The 17426-nt window shown below is 49.2% G+C and overlaps 2 long non-coding RNA genes across 2 annotated transcripts in view; both read left to right on the top strand.

Moving 5' to 3' along the window:
• LOC145508618 (uncharacterized) overlaps window positions 1–17426 on the top strand; it is a 152277-nt gene that overhangs the window by 120680 nt on the left and 14171 nt on the right. The gene's annotated exons all lie outside the window — the stretch shown is intronic.
• Window positions 5183–5879, top strand: LOC145508621 (uncharacterized). The gene is made up of 2 exons (XR_014055482.1): window positions 5183–5320; window positions 5566–5879. It is a non-coding gene; the product is annotated as an uncharacterized LOC145508621 (long non-coding RNA).

Here is a 17426-nt window from a genome sequence, read left to right as displayed (position 1 = left end):
ACTGCACAGTCGCCTGATTCAGGTATGAAATCATCTATGGGTTTTCTCTATGGTGTTGGGGAGACTATCTGCCTTAGGAGGTCGAGCTTAGTGGTGAGCATCAGGTCTTCATGCCTTTTATACCTCAGGTACCCTTTCTTTTTTTTTTGCCAATGGAAAGTAGGAAGATAATAGATAACTGGTATGGATCATCTCTTAGCGCTACAGAGTTGTATGTCTGGATGGAAGGGAGGAGGAAACGGTACAGCCCATGTGGGTGATTCATTACAGGTACAGATCTGCTTTAGCTTTGAGTACTTACTTGCTTATTTGTTCCAGGCCGTGCTCTTTCTTTCTTTCCAAAACCCTTTTTTTGACTTCGAATTCTCAGCATCTCTTCCTGGGATGTCAGTTTGTCGCCTTCTCTCTCTGTCCTCACTTGGCCTAGACTAGACTTCATATACCCAGTTCTTCCTCTGACTGACTGACTACTCTTGGCCTCTGATCCTTCATGGGCCATCCATCCGTGTCTCCCAGGGTTGGAGTTCCCTACTTTCCATATCTTTTTTTTCTGTGAGTGAGAAACCATCTACCGGAACTGTGTACAATGTTTTCTTTAAGCTTCAGTCTCTCGTTGGGGATTTTGCAGGTTGCACATCTAGGCTCCTGAAGGAAGCAGCGGTGGCAGTCTGTTGGGGTGCATGTGCCTTTTGATCGATGGAGCTCTCAGGATACAGGCCAAGGTGTGGGAATGACATAAGGCCTGACTTGAGAGTGTTTCTTTCAGGCGTTCAGAGTCTGCTGTCTCCCTTCTAGCGGCTGCTGTCAATGGGTGCTCCCAGCCACAGTCCAAGGTGGTTCTTCTTCCTCCAGACTCTCTGCCACGTTGATTGCCTATAGCCTTGCCATGTTGGCATTTGTGAATGTTGCAATGTGACTTCCCATTGTCCTTTCGATTGGCATTCCTGCGTTAATCAGGGATGCTGAGCGCCTTGTTTGGTGGGGGAGGTTGAGTGCATCTGTGCTTTCTGGTTTTTTCTTTCTTTCTTCTCCTTTAAGGGTGTCAGGGCGATTTTCCTTTGGCAGTTGGCTTCCTGAACATCAGCTGCCATTCCCTGGGGGCAGCTGGCTGGAAGGGAAGCCCAGGCCTTGTGGATTGACCTGAGGTTCCTGTTGTCATGTTGTAGTTACAGGAAATGGCCACTAGGTGGCAGCACTTTCCCATACCCACCTTTGGATCCTGGGGGCAAGCAGAGCCTTAGGGCCAGCTGGCTTCCTGGCTGTGTAATAAATGAGTGGGATGTGCCTGAGCAAAGAAGATTGGCCTGAGTCTCACCCCTTTCCCCCTACAGCATCTCACAAACAGCCCTTCCAGACGAGTCCCTTCAGGGTCCACAGTGCACTGCTGGGGGTTCTTAGGAGTTAGAAGGCTGCATTCTCAGGCAGGAGGCTGGAACTGGGCTTCCCAGCACCAGGAGAGGGAGAGGCTGCCTGAATAACCCCAGTTACGCAGATGACAGCACCCTTATGGCAGAAAGCGAAGAACTAAATAGCGTCTTGATGAAAATGAAAGGGGAGAGTGAAAAAGCTAGCTTAAAATTCAACATTCAAAAAACGAAGATCTTGGCATTCGGTCCCATCACTTCATGGCAAATAGATGAGGAATCAGTGGAAGCAGTGCGAGTGTTTTTTTTTTTTTTTCCCTTGAGCTCCAAAATCACTGCAGTTGGTGACTGCAGCCATGAAATTAAAAGACGCTTCCTCCTTGGAAGAAAAGCTATGACCAACCTAGACAGCACATTAAAAAGAAGAGACATACTTTGCTGACAAAGGTCTGTCTAGTCAGAGCTATGGTTTTTCCAGTAGTCATGTAGGGACATGAGAGTTGGACCATAAAAAAACTGAGCGCTGTGGAATTGATGCTTTTGAACTGTGGTGTTGGAGAAGACTTTTCAGAGTCCCTTGGACTGGAAGGAGATCCAACCAGTCCATCCTAAAGGAAATCAGCTCTGAATATTCATTGGAAGGACTGATGCTGAAGTTGAAGCTCCAATACTTTGGCCACTTGATGGGAATACTGACTCACTGAGAAAGACCTTGATGCTGGGAAGGATTGAAGGCAGGAGGAGAAGGGGATGACAGAGGATGAGATGGTTGGATGGCATCACCGACTCAATGGACTTGAGTTTGAGTTAGCTCCAGGAGTTGGTGATGGACAGGGAGGCCTGGTGTGCTGCAGTCCATGGGGTTGCAGAGTCGGACATGACTGAGTGACTGAACTGAACTGAACTGAGGCAAAAAGGGCCTGACTTCCTCAGCTTTACCCTACTCTGGCGATCCCAGAACCTCTTATTTAAAAATAGGAATTTTGCTTTGGCTCGATTTATAAATTGAAAAAGGTCTGTGCTGAATACCTTATACAATCTTTGAAGGCATAAAAATTTAACTCTGAAGTTACAGAACATAGAACTTCCTAAAAGAAATTTCCAGCCAGTGAAGAGGGGAATCCTGTAGGGTCATGCTTTGAGAACTGCACCCTCTCCCATGAGGAGTCCAGGGGCTTATATAAGACGAGGGCTTGCAGTCAGGACTTAGTGATGGGGAACAGAGGTGTTAGGATCTTGTCAAAAACAGTCCTGGGCTGGTGTCAATAGCCCAGTAATTGAGTCTAGCAGTTCAGTGACTCTGTGGCCTTTCTGATATGTAACTACAAGGGAAAGGGAGTGTTGTGAGGATAAGCAAAGGATAAGATGTGCAACACTGTGTCCTTACATGGCAGGGAGAGAGACAGAGAGACACACAGGCAGAGCAGACAGTCTTTTAGAGAGAATTTGCTGAGAACAGAGGACTGAGGTAGGGAGGGCCACTGATGAGAGAGCAGGCAGACTTCCTGACCGACCAGGAAGAGCTGATCTCTTTCATGGGCTTGAGCTAATTGTTATAGTCTCAGGACAAAGAAAGTTCCTATGAAATGGGATGGTGTTCTCATTGGTTGGGGGTCTTTTGATTGTCCACCTTGTCTAATATGGAGGTTGGAACTTGCTATTTAGGGGAAGAATGTGAAGTGAAAAGTGAAGTGAAGTCGCTCAGTCATGTCCGACTCTTCGCGACCCCATAGACTGTAGCCTACCAGGCTCCTCTGTCCATGGGATTTTCCAGGCGAGAATACTGGAGTGGGTTGCCATTTCCTTCTCCAGGAGATCTTCCCGACCCAGGGATTGAACCTGGGTCTCCTGCATTGTAAGCAGACAGTTTACCGTCTGAGCCACCAGGGAAGTCCAAGGGACAGAATGACGAATGACAAACAGAATGGCCCATGACGATGGTTGCCATGGAGCTTTGCTAATTCTGGAAATATTGCCCTATGACCCCAGCATGTGGTTCCATAGTTTATGCTTCAGAAAGACCATGTTGAGATGGGGTGTAAGATTCACCGTGGGGGCAGGGAGCTTTGTTAGGGCCTGATGGAGGGATCAGGCTTGAGCCAAGGTTGTGGCCCTAGAGGGAAATCAGTGTGGGGACTGGTCATAGGCTCTGGAGGGGGAACTGGCAGTTGCTGGGGCACAAGGAAGTGGGAGACTGGGAGGCCCTGGGCATCTGGGCTCAGCAACCAGGGGAGGTCGGGCTGCCTCCTGGGTGTGGGAGCAGCGGGATCACAGTCCTCTGTGAGGCCTCTTGGCCCTCAAGGTGAGACGGGGATGCGGTGGCTGGACAGATGCACCTGGTCTGGGAGAGGGTCCAGGCTGGAAATATCACTGGAATCGTTGCAGGAAGAGGAGAGGCCGGGCAGGGGCATGTGGGTCATAGCAGACTCCATGCGGGTGACTGTAGTGCAGTCCTGGTGGAATAAACTCACAGCCAGAAAGGGCTGCCTGTCAGGAGCTCAGCTTCTTTCTCTGTTCCTATAAAACCCCCATGTCAGTCTGAAACCCTATCAGGAGATTTCTGAGACCATTGTTGCATGGTTTCTTCAAAGGGCATGTGACCATGCTCAGTCATGTCTGACCCTGTGGACTGTAGCCCGCCAGGCTCCTCTGCCCTTGGAATTTTTCAGGCAAGAATACTGGAGTGGGCTGCCATTTCCTCCTCCAGAGAATCTTCCCAACCCAGGGATCAAATCCCCTTCTCCTGTGTCTCCTGCATTGGCAGGTGGGTTCTTTACCACTGAGCCACCCGGGAAGCCTTTTCATCAAAGGGTCCCAGGGGAAACAGAACCACTGCCGGCCCCGCCCGTGTCCTCACTGGCGATGAGCCCCATCAGGGCCCCGAGGCTCACAGACGACAGGGAGCTCTTGCCCTCAGGACTGGCTCCTCCTTCCAACCAGCTGCTGGTTAGAGGCCCAGGCATCCCCATCCTGACTCCAGGCTCCAGCGCCTGGCTTCTGTGATAGTTTAGGGGTAAGGAAGACCCTCACACTCCTGTACTTGCCTGGGGTCAAGAATGTCTTAAAATCAGCACCTCGCAGATCATGGAGGGCTGAGTGTTTCCAGCGGGTATGGGGAAACCATGGGGCGTGAGGTTCCTGCGTGTGCAGGGCCTTCCCAGTGCAGAGGTCTGTGCGTTTCCCCAGCCAGTCGGCTCCCCACGTCATCCTCCCAGGAAGCCCAGACCCAGGGTCACCAGGGCAGAGGCCCTCTCTCCCTTTATGTGTAGCTGTCAGTCCCACAGTGAGGAACCCGGTGCCCACCATCCGCCGTTTCTCTGTGTGCTGCTCCTTTCCAGATGACATGTTCAGAGGTTTGAGCATTCTCAGCTGCCACACCCTGGAGAGACCTCTGTAAAATCAAGCCCACTGTTTATGAAAGCTCCGTTTTGCCTTTAGTCTACAGATTCTGCTCATTTCCAAAGCTGTCAGCGCCTTTTGCCTCATCCCGCACGGTGAGGTTTTTCTATGTAGTTCTATTACAGTCAGATGCGGTGTCCCATTGTGTGTTCCACTCCTACACCCAAAATAACTAAAATCAAATAGATTATAATCGACCCCTTGGGCTATACACATCTGCAGGCTCAGACAAATGCATAGTGACAGGTATCCATTCTAAAGTATCACATGGAATCCTTTAAACCCCCACTCCATGATCTGCTTATTATCTGTGTAGCTTTGCCTCATGCAGGATGTCGTAAATGGGGTCACAATGATGTAGGAGATAGCTGGGCTCCAGGTTAGACACTAGCAACTGGCCTCCTGTTTGCATTTCACGAGACATGAAGAAGTGGGCTTCAGCTGGATACTCACAACGGTTAGCATTTCCTGAGACAAGAGATAGCTGGACGCCAGTTAAGGCATTTACAGTCAGCCTCCTGTTTGCCTTCTGAAATGGAAGTAACAACAGAAACAGGGTAAATAGCCAGGGTTTGTCTCTTGGAAACACGTTCAAGTAACAGTTATGGCAATAGTCAAGGTAATAGTCAAGGCAAGGACAAAGAGGGGCAAAACCCTGTGTGAGAAAAGGATTCAGGAATTGCTGCTCCCCGTCTTTTGGGACAAAGGAGATACTCCACATGCACAGGAAGGCTCTTTGTGGGTTGAAAGTCTGGGGACAGTGCCAGGCCATAATGAGTCTTGTGCCTCCCTTCACTTTGAGGTCCATCTTGGCTGACGGGTGTGTGCACGCCAAGGGGAGGGTCCCAGCATAGATCAGGTTGAAAAAGAAACCAGATAACTGGATGATGGAAGACAAAGACCTGGAAGAACTGACCTGTATGAATGACTTAACCGCCTCTTTACTGCGCTGCTCCTCCCCGGGGGGGGGGGGGGGGGGGCTGCCCACACACTTTGTCTCCAGATGCGTGTCTCTGCCTTGCTTCTGTCTCAAGTAAACAAATGGTTTCTCTCTGTGCTCTCCCACTTGTTGTTACACTATGTCTATGATAATGAATTTTATACTTGCATTTACAGTCTCTGCCTCCGGGATAAATGCATTTTTCCCTGGGACAAAGAGTCAAGGGAAAATATCTTCTAGCCTGTAGCCCTTGCTGCTCTGGTGTCTAGGATTCCTGGTTTTCATCCAGGCTGGCCGGGGTCAGTTCCTAGGCAGGGAATTAAGATCCTGCTTCATGCCCTGCTCACTGTGTTACCAAGTCCAAGCTCACTCTGCTCGTCACACAACAGGCCAATGAATCCAAGAGACAAGGTATCGAGGCAATGAAGAGACTTTAATTGGGGAGCCAGCTGACTGAGAAGACGGCAGGCTAGTGCCTCAAAATATCCATCTTGTCAGGGCCTGGTGGCCAGGCTCTTTTATGGATCAGAAATGGGGGCAGGTGAGGAAACAAAGCAAGAAGACTTTTCAATCCTTGCAGATGTCTCCTAGAATGGCAAGCCTCAGGCAGGGGGATGTGTTAGTCTCACTTGCTTACAGTCCTTCATAGGGGGCTCAGATTATCTCCCAGAGGCAGGCCATTATGTATATTTATTATAACAAAAAAGAGTTACAGTCATAGAAGCAGAGCCAGTGGAAATTTAAAATTAACCCTCCCTGGTTACAACTGCTGCCTCGTTGAGTTCAATAGTGTGTGCAGCTTCTTTAGACCGGATTCTTTCACTAACAGTGTATGAGCTGCTGGTTCATTCCGTTCTATTGCTAAGTGATGTTCCATTGCTTATGCTTGTAAAGAAAAACAATTTTCCTTGTACCCTTCCAGATTTTTGGTAGAGACTTCCCCTGTAAAAAAGAAAAAACAGATTACCAGGAGAAAAACAGAAGTTTAATAACCTGTATACCTCCTGTATGGGTTTTCCTGGCAGCTCAGATGGTAAAGAATCCACCTGCAATGCGGGAGACCTGGGTTCGATCCCTGGGTTGGGAAGATCCCCTGGAGGAGGGCACAGCAACGCACTCCAGTATTCTTGCCTGGAGAACCCCCCTGGACAGAGGAGCCTGGCGGGTTACAGTCCATGGAGTCGCAAAGAGTCGGACATGACTGAGCGACTAAGCACATACCTCCTGTATATACAAGAGCTACCCAGAAAAAGTGAGGTACTCCCTGTAACGTCCAAGGCCATTATTTAAAATACTATCTTCAGATAAAAACAATAGGAGAAAGTCCTTGGGGGAGGTTATCACGCAAAAGACAGTAAAGAAATGTATGATTGTTTGCAGATTTAAGTCAGGGCTCCACCATTGAAAAGAGCTAGTTGAGGTTTAATCATCCTTCTATTTCTGGTGCAAAGAGGGATAGCCTTTAAATATGGAAATTTTTCCATTGTAAATGTCCTTCATCTCCATACAGTTTTCTGAGATTCCTGTTTGTTTTTTTTTTAATGAGACTGAAATATTCCTTATGCCAGAAAGGCATATCTTGGGGCGGCGTATTCTGTTTGCCTTGACATGGATGTATCCCACTTTGCTTGTGCATTCAAGGATATCCTTATTTGTTCAAGTTTTTAGCTATTATTAATAGTGCTGCTGTGCATAATTTCCTCCTTGTTTGAATTTGGAGATAGGTTTTCAAAGCAGTTGACTAAGTACTGAGCATGCCAAGGTGAGACTTGTTTAGCTTTGGAACAAAATGCCCAGCTGTGTTACAAAGTGGCTGTACAGGCATCCCGCTGTTAGGGGAAGCACACTGACTGAGACCGCCCACCCTGCCCAGGCACCATGGTAACCATTTGCTTGAGTTGTTTTATGACTGGAGGTCCTGGTAAGGAACATGGAACTCATAAACCACCACCAACCAAAAGAGTTCGGGAAAGGTCAAAAGGAGACACCATATGTCCAGCCACCTCCTAGAATCCTCGCTGGCATCCATCTTGGCTGAACAGGGTGTGCACTGTTGTAGCCACGCTCTCCGGAGGCAAACTCACTCAGAAGGACAAGCAAATAGTGGAGAGCAATTTATTACACGGGTGGGTCCAAGGCAGAGTCTCCTCTTAGCCAAGAACCCCGACCAGTTTTTGTGACAACCTTATATACCATAAGTGTACGTGCCTAAACCCACATCCCCAGATTCCTTGAAACTAGTCTGGATAGTGTAAAGGAGAGATATAATCAAGGCTAGCTGTGATTTATATGCAGTAAGTCTTAGTTGGATAAACAGGGTAACATATATCAATAGATAATGTACAGATAATTTGTTTTGCTTTGGGGTAAATTAGTACACTCCCTTGGTGACAGTCCTGAAGGCCTTTTATCCGGGGGTCAGTTTTCCAATTGATACGTCGTCTCCATGGATACTGGGCATATAATTTAGTGTCCATCGGGCGAGCACCCAGGCATATAGTCCAAAGTTCACAGTGGTTTCAAGACGGAGACTGATTTTCAAGATGGAATCTGTTCGGCCTACTTTCCTCCTTCAGCACCACCAGGCAGGACTCTGAGTCAGAATGATTGGCCAAAGACAACCCGGAAAATAATCCCATCACCATAAAACCTGGGTTCCCTTCCCCTACTGCTCTCCACCCGGGCGCCCTTCCCAATAAAATCTCTTTCTTTGTCAGCACGTGTGTCTCCTCGGACAATTCATTTCCGAGTGTTAGACAGAGCTCAATTTCGGGGCCTGGAATGGGTCCCCCTTCCTTCAACACCACCAGCAATGAAGGAGAGCTTCTGTTGTTCCTCACACTCCAGCAATCGCTACTGTCATATATTCAGAGCTCAGCAGTGCTAATACGTGCAGTGTGTTAACTCATGATTTTAATTGTTATTCCCTAGTAGTATGATACTTTTGTATAATTTTAGTATGATATTGAGCATCTGCATATCTCCTTTGGCCAGGTGTTTCTGTTTAGATCCTTACCCATTTTTTTTTTTTTTTAATTTAAACTGGGGCTGTTTTAGAGGTCTTTGTCTATTTTAGGTCCAAATCCTTTATTAGATATGTGTTTGCAAATATTATTCTCCCAGTTTGTGGCTTCTCTTTAGACTTTCTGAATAAGGTCTTTCAGAGGAGAAATCTTTTATTTTATAAAGTCCACATATTTTTTTCTTTTGTGTATTGGCGTTTTCTGTGTTACAACTCAAAGCTCATGATCTGCAGACCAAAGCCAAAGTCATGTATATTTTCTTATATATACAAGTAATTTTGATTGTTTTGCATTTTAAATGTCTGTTAATGAATCTGAGTGAATTTGGTGTAAGTTTTACAGTTTGTGTTTACAGTCATTTCATTTCATATGGTTTCCAGTTGATTGTTCTGTAACTATTTTGGAGAAATCATAAGATATTCATCTCTATTTCAGTTTGAATTGCTTATCTGCAGCAGAACCCCACATATCTGCTCCACGGCCCCCTGGGGCCTGCTCCCTCTGAGATCCAGGAAACAGGAGGACCAACCAAACCGAGCCCATCCCTCATCAATGAGGTCAGGCTGCGGGCTATCTCTTCAGACTGCATTCTTTCACTGAGTAATATGCACGTGAGATTTAACCATGCCTTTTGAGGGTTGGTGGTTCATTCCTTTCTACTGATGAGTAATACTCCATTGCATGTGTATGGGAGGAAAAACAATTTTCATTCTGCCCTTCCATAATAAAAGACAAATCACCAGGAGAAAAAACAGAAGCACACCTCCTCTATGTTTCCCTGATGGCTTGCAGAACAGGGGAGATGGGTTTGATTTCTGGGTTGTGAAGATCCCCTGGAGAAGGAATTGGCAACCCACTCCAGTATTCTTGCCTGGGGAATCCAATAGACAGAGGAGCCTGGGGGGCTACAGTCCATGGGATCCCAGAGTTGAACATGACTTAGTGACTAAAACAACAAATGCCTACTGTATACAGGGGAGCTACCAAAGAAAACTGAGTCAGTCCCTGAAATGTCCTAAGCCATCACCTTAAATACCATCTTCAGCTGAAGACAGAAGTAAGACGTTGGGGAATGAGAGAAGCCAGTTATGGAAGGTTATTATCAAGACACAGTAAAGAAGGATGATTGTTGGTAGATTTAAGATAGGACCTTTCCATTGATAAGTTACTTGAGTTAATTATCCTTCTATTTCTGGTGCAAACAGGGGCAACCCTTAAATGCAGAGATTTCTCTGTTGTAAATGTCCTTCACAAAAGGCAATTGCTACTTAGTTTACTGGGAGTCCTCTTTTTTTCCCCTTGAAGCCGATGTAAATAATCCTCACACCAGAGAGGCTTATTTTGGGGTGGCCTACTCTACTTGCCTTCAAGTTTTTGACTATTATGAATAGCGCTGCTGTGCCTAAGTTCATCTTTGTTTGCATTTGGGCATGGATTTTTCAAAGCAGTTTCTTAAATACTGGAAATAATGATTGTTGGATCCCAAGGTGAGGTTTGTTTAGCTTGGGAGAAAACTGCCCAACTGTGTTACAAAGTGGCTATGCATGCAGCCTACCAGCAGTGAGGGGGCATTCCTGCTGTTCCTCAGCCTCCAGTAATTGGTATTGTCATATATTTAGAATTTACAGTCCTAATAATATGTGTGATGTGATATCTCATGATTTTAATTTATAATTCCCTAATGGTGTATGATGTTGAGCATGTTTTTGTTTTTGACTATCTGTATATCTTTTTTTGGCTGGGTGTCTGTTCAGATCTTTATTCGTTTTTTATGGGGTTGTTCAAGAGGTCTTTTGTCTATTTTGAGTCCAAATCCTTCATCAGATATGAGTTTTGCAAATACTTCTGTCCCAGATTGTGGCTTGTCTTTTGATTTTCTGAATAAGATCTTTAAGAATCAGTTCAGTTCAGTTCAGTCGCTCAATCTTGTCTGACTCTTTGTGGCCCCATGGACTGCAGCACACCAGGCCTCCCTGTCTATCACCAACTCCCGGAGTTTACTCAAACTCATGTCCATTGAGTCAGTGATGCCATCCAACCATCTCATCCTCTGTCGTCCCCTTCTCCTCCCACCTCCAATCTTTCCCAGCATCAAGGTCTTTTCAAATGAGTCAGCTCTTGGCATCAGGTGGCCAAAGGATTGGAGTTTCAGCTTCAGCATCAGTCCTTCCAATAAATATTTCAGGACTGATTTCCTTTTGGATGGACTGGTTCGTGCTCCTTGAAGACTACTGGACTCTCAAGAGCCTTCTCCAACACCACAGTTGAAAAGCATCAATTCTTTGGTGCTCATCTTTCCTTATAGTCCAACTCTCACATCCGTACATGACTAGTGGAAAAACCATATCCTTGACTAGATGGACCTTTGTTGGCAAAGTAATGTCTCTGCTTTTTAATATGCTAGGTTGGTCATAACTTTTCTTCTAAGGAGAAAGCATCTTAATTTCATGGCTGCAGTAGTTGTGCATGGGCTTAGTTGCTCCATGGCAGGTGGGATCTTCCCAGATCAGGGATTGAACCCATGTCTCCTGCATTGGCAGGTGGATTCTTAACCACCAAGGAAGTCATTCCCCTCCCTCCTTCCTGCCAACCTCCTCCTTTAAAAAAAGACTAAAAGCAACCTGTTTAGTAAGTTTTCAGGGGTCTGAGCTCTGAAGTCAGGATCTGTGGTGTCATTCTCCCAAAGGCTTCAGCTACCGGTTGGGCTCATGAGTCTGGGAACCAGGGTGGGTCTGGTGGCTGAAGACAGGCTTGGCCTCTGGACCTCTGCCCTCACCGACTCACGTAGGGGCCCCGAGCCCTGGCAGCCAAGCAGAGCGGCGCGCAGGTGGGGCTGGTACAGCCGTGGGACCGCTGCAGTCAGAGTGGAGCCTGCGGCGGAGGCAGCTGGCTGTCCGTCCCCGTGACTGCTGCTGTCCTGTGTGTCCGTGCAGGGCAGTCACGGTGTCAGGTGAGGCCTGGCCGCTGTCATGGGGACAGGATGGGACCTCAGACAGCTCACATCCCCACCCCACCCCACCCCACCCCACCCCACCCCCGCTTCAGGTCGTGGCTTGTGGCTGCTGGCAGCTCCCTGGGCTGGGAGGCTGTGTAAAGCACCAGTCCCATTGCTCAAGGTCAGCTGAGACCCCAAGCTCTGGGGTCACACACCATCCCCGCCACCATGCAGGTCGTCCCACTTCTGTGAGGGAGGGCCTGTGCGGGGCTGTGGGTGATGGGGGATTTGGGGGTGTTGTGGGCTGGCCCAGGAGCCAGCTTTTTGAGGGGAAGAGAGGGGAGGGAGAAGCTATGAATTGCTCAGGCCTGCAGGGGATTCCAGGCCCAGCTCCGGTGGGAGGTGCAGGTGAGAAGCCCCTGCAAGTTGCTCGGTCCCCACCGTATTTCAGTTGAAGCCCCTCTGTCTGCACCACCCCTAACTCTCCCTCCTGTGGCCCCTGCCTAAAGCCACAGAAGATAGGGACTCTATACGGCTTCCCTTCCTGTAGGGAAACCAAGCCACAGACAAACGTGTTCCTTTAAGAAAGCATGAAAGAAACGAGAAAATACTAGTGGTTGGTTATTACTGACACAGTTCATGTAGAGACGCTTCGGAAGCCTGGCCGTTGCCCCCAGTCCTGGAGTTTGCACCCTCCACCCCCCATCCCACGGCCCACTCTCCCCTTGGTGTCTTCTGGTGACTGGGCGAACTTCAGCCTCCTGAACACATCCTGGAAGGATCAGGCCAGGGCAGAGGTCATTCACAGAGGGGAGGGTATGGTCGACTCTTTAGCACGCCATTGCCTCCACTCTGTGTCGGAGCTCCGTTCTGGGTCAAAGCAAGCGTGGCTTCCTGATGCGGTCACTACCTTCACTCACCGGGGGGCCTAGGGGTCCACCTTGTCCCCTCGTGCAGCCTGGTCACCCCTGGGACCCGTGTGTGCGTATCTGCTCTGCTCACAGCACACCCTGGGGTCCATCCGACTTCACTCATAAAAGGGACGTGTAAGGATGAACTATTCCATAGTTAAGAATTTCAAGGTCGCGACAGTGTTGACCAGAGCACGTGGACACAGGTATGAAGCCCGTGCGTAGAGAAGCTGCTGTGTGGGCTTTGAGGACCCTCCGTGTCCGGGTGGGATGGGGGCCGGACAGGGACTTCCTTCACACGCGGCTCCAGGCTTTGTTCTTGGCAGGCGGACGACTGTGGGCACTGCCTGTCTGTGGAGGGGCTCTGGGGCTGCCCAGCTCAGCAGGAACGGCAGTAGTGGGAAGGGAGGGCTCCCTCCCTTAGCACCCCTGACCTCACACCCACTCCTCAGGGCAGCCGAGTGCCTAAACGGCCCCTTCCTCGTCTAGCTCTGAAGACCTGAAAGGTGTGGGGGCTGAAGGGCATGCAGAAAACAAAATTCTGTAAAGCAATTATCCTTCAATTAAAAAATAAGAAAAGGGTAAAGAAAAAAACACAAAAAACAGTAAAGGTGGGACTTGCCTTCTCAGCCAGCCTCTGCCAGATTCTCCCTGTGCTCATGCATCAGACTAAAATGCTGCTGCCTCCACCGTGTGTCACAGATGAGAACAGAGACACAGAGAGGCTGAGCATCTTGCCCCAGGTCGCACAGCTGCTGAGGGCAGGGCTGAGAACTGGACCCCTGTGGTCGAATCTGGAGTCCAGATGCTGTGATGACCCTGAGGGAGCGGCAAAGACCAGATGGCCCAGGCTGAGTGAGGCACACACACGTGCACACACATACGTGCACGAGGCCTTCACCTTTGAGGCCACAGAGGTCAGAGGAAACCAGAGGGCAAACCCTAGATTTGCCTGTCTGTCTCAAACCCTAGATTCCTCTCCCTGGACCCAGGAACCGACTGTACCATGATGTAACTGACTTGGCTCCAGAATTATGCCTTCCCAGGGGTTCAGCTACCACTGGACCCCACTGCTCTCAGTAATAAGTGGGGAATAAGTACACAGTCTGGGCTTCAGATTTGTTTGGAGACAAAATTCATTAGGAGTACAAAAAACCACGAAGGCAATTGGCATGAACATCTCCGGAACACTTAAGAAACCCTCTGCTGTTTATCTATCTCCTCTCCTGTCTTGAAAGTGGAAGGTCTATTTAATCAATTAATTATGTGCTTATCACACTCTTTCTTTAAAATGTTTATTTATGTATTTATTTATTCGGCTGCACTGTGTCTTAGTTGCAGCATGTGGGCGCTAGTTCCCCAATCAGGTATTGAACATGGATCTCTGCATTGGAGTCTTGGCCACTAGACCACCTGGGAAGTCTCTCCTCATACTCTTGGGGACAGTAACGGGTCACAGACCTCCTCTGAGGCCCCCTTAGAGCTAAGGCATGGGGTGGCTGCAGTAATCCTAAGATGTGGTTTGTTGGTCATGACTCACTCACACTCCCTGCACACATAGGGCTTCTCCCCTGTGTGTGTCCTCTGGTGTGTGATGAGATGGGACTTCCGACTGAAGCTTCGCCCACACTCCCCGCAAACATAGGGCTTCTGCCCTGTGTGTGTCCTCTGGTGTGAGATGAGATTTGACCTATCCTTGGAGACTTGCCCACACTCTCTGTACTTGTCTCTCATAATCCCTGAGACCCCTGCCCCCATGAATGATTTGCCTGTGCCCTCTGGATTCAGTTTCTGGCTTGTGCTGGGCTCTTCTGTCATTCTCTCATGCACCCCAGAACCCCCCACTTGTCCTCTGGGTGAGTAGGAAGAGGCCCTTGAAATCTTCTTCAGCCTTATGCTTTCCAGCAAAGGTTGGGGCCTTTCCTTAGCCTCGTGACCCTCAGGTTTGTCACTCGGGCTGTGTGGATCAGAATATTACTGCTGCTGATTTTGATTGCCTGGGCAGGGATCCTCTGCTTGGAGGTGGTCTCTTTTAGATGGTCTCAGGAGGGTTTGAGAGGGGTGATTGCGTTGGACATGTTGGCTGAGGAATTTCTGACTAGAGAAGGCCAGAGAGCAGGAGGCACATGGGTGGATCTTGGGCTTCAGTTCTGCTGAAAGAGAAAGCTTTGGTCAGGTAGCTGGTTTGCCATGGGAAGGCCTGCCCACTAATCATCTTAGTGTTGACAGCACACAATTTGTCTCCCATCAAGTGTGTCTTTACAGTCCACTTTTCCATTCCATTCTTATTCGCTACATCTACAGAAATCCAGGAAGCCTGTGTCAAGGGCCTTTTCTACATATCACCCAGACTAGGGACCTTCCAGCAGCATCAGAGGCAGCGTCTCTCCTGATACAGGTGGATCTGCAGGGACCTTTCCCTGCGTGTAAGTATCTGAAAAGTCATGTCACCGTGGTCATAGGTATTTTACCCTACTGAGAGATAAGACTCTTGATGACTTAGGTGGAATCTTCCTGAGCAGCTCCCTGTGAGGGGAAAGGGTCTATTAAGTTAGGGGCGCCTGGCCTGGAGCTCTCTGCATATGGGAGGCAGCACAGGGGGTAGTTAGAGCAGGTGTGAGTAAAGCTGACTTTGCGGCTCCTGGTTCAAAGAGCAGCCTTTGTGCCGATCTCTGCAGGAAGTGGGTTTCAGACTGGATGAGACCGAGTGGCCCAGGTCCCACTGACTACAGGTCTCTGGCTCCTGCTGCCCAAACTGATTCACAAATTGCTCCTCTCTGAGTTTTCCATAAATCAGAAAATAAAGGCATGTCCTTTCTCAAGCCTCAGCAGTATTCATACCTCATTTATTTCATTCAGTCTTAGCTCATTTAACATGCACTAGGAAGTCCTGTTTAAGAATACATCTCCAGCCAGACTCCTCACACCCTCACTCCCGTGCATCTTCAGCCAGCCCACTCTCCCCTCGTGTCTGGCAATGAACTGACCTCTGAGGGGACTCCCCGCTGCTGTCTCTTCCCCAAAATGAACCAAAGCATCGTCACAGAACAGGGAACATGCCGCTTGCAGCTGAAAGCCTCACGGTTGTTCTGTGTCACCCAGGAAGAGCCCCGGGGCCTGCACGTGGACACGGGCCCTGAGGCTTCCATGTCTGGTCCAGCCTCCTTCCTCGCCCTCTGTGCTTCCTCCTGTGACCTCGGGCATGGCCTCTCGTCCCGGCCCTGGGGCTGTGGCACTGGCTGCTCCCCTGCCTGGAATCCTTTCCCAGGGGTGTTATCTCTGCAGAGACCCTGCCCCACCATCCTGCGCCACACCCCACCCTCTGCTCAGGCTGATCCGAGGCACTTTTCCTGCGCTGTTTTCCTCAGAGCACCAGCCCCTGTCTGGTGTGAAGCCCGTGCTGCCCCAGGGCAGTGGTTTTGTCTGTTTCGGTGGGTGGAGCCCTGTCTGGCACAGAGTATGAGCTCACATGACAACAAACTGAAACAGTGGCTGAATGCAAATCACTGTACACGTGTCGCTTAGAAATGGGAGGAAATGAGGGAGAAACAGGGAGAGGTGAGAGGGTGGGTAGGTGCTGGGAAACCTGCTGTTTGCTTCTGAGCCTTTCAGCAGAAGGTGATGTGACATAGTTTTTGCACAAAATTTTGAAAATTTGAAGTAACATTTTTAATATAAAAATCTTTCCTAACAGTCATATGAAATGAATCAAATTCTGAGGCATTTTAATGACGACTTGACTGACTTTAGACTGGATTGTACTCTGCTTCGGAATTGGACCAGGGAGGCTCCCCAGGATGGGCTGGGGCGCTGGAAGAGGGGTGGCGCTCCTCTCCCGGCCGCGAGCTCGCTCTTCCCCCTGCTGTCCCGCTTGATGCAGAGGTGCTGGCCATACTCGTCCCCGTACCAGACCAGCAGCTCCCAGCCCAGCCTGACTACCTGGCAGGTTCGGTAGAAGATCTGCCCGTGATACTGGAAGGGCACCAGGTTCTGCTCCTAGTAGTCCCGGGCACAGTTCACATACCTGGGGTCGAGGCCAGGAGACGGAAAGAAACCTCAGGTGATGAGTGCCCTCCAGGGTCGGACCATGCCCAGCTCCTTGCCTTCAGGCTCTGAGGCTGCCGTGGTTCCCACCGCCCCTCATGGGGACCTTCTGTTCACACCTTCGACCAGGCCGTGTGAACTCTTATTTCCAGATCCTGTTTCCAGTCCTCTTCCTGGCTCGAATGCTTTTCTCTCCTTACTTAATTAGTCATTTTCCAGAGCCCAGTTCTAGACTCATCTCCACCTGGACTGTCCACGAGGCTGGTGACCTCCAGCTCCCCTAAACTCTAAATTAAGTTCTCTTTCATTCCACAGGACTTGGTGCTCCTTGGCTAGCACACACCCCGCAGCACTCACCCCGGCCTGCCTTCTCTCCCGAGGCTTTTCTTCAATCTTCCCACGTGTATCTAGGGTCCTACTCACTTGCCCACCCCGTCCCATGGAAACTTGGAGCGTGCTCTGACATAGCTTGAGACCCAGAACAGTAAGTTTATTCACTTTCTGCCTGCCCTGATGAAAGGAGAGGCCTTCAGAGAATGGCCATGCTCACAGCCATCCTGCCCCCCATTCCTTCCCACACCTCAGGGCTCACTTCTCACTGGAACCGAGCCTGGGGAAGTTGTTGCCCACATGGACTCAAGGTCTCCTGTGTTAGGTTATCCTGGCGCTGTGCAGTTACTCAAAGATAGAAAAATTAAGGTTACTGTTCCTAAAATCAATTGGCTAATGTCTGTCTGCAGTATGTTCTCCAAAAGGACATGGTTTGTGTGATCTACTTTAGTAATGAAGTTCGCTGACTAAACTGAAACA

This window comes from Giraffa tippelskirchi, chromosome 6, assembly GCF_054371585.1.
Source record: "Giraffa tippelskirchi isolate mGirTip1 chromosome 6, T2T-mGirTip1v1.2.pri, whole genome shotgun sequence".
NCBI lineage: Eukaryota > Metazoa > Chordata > Mammalia > Artiodactyla > Giraffidae > Giraffa > Giraffa tippelskirchi.
Note: the sequence above shows the minus strand (reverse complement) of the source record. Positions and strands in the feature narration are given on the sequence as shown.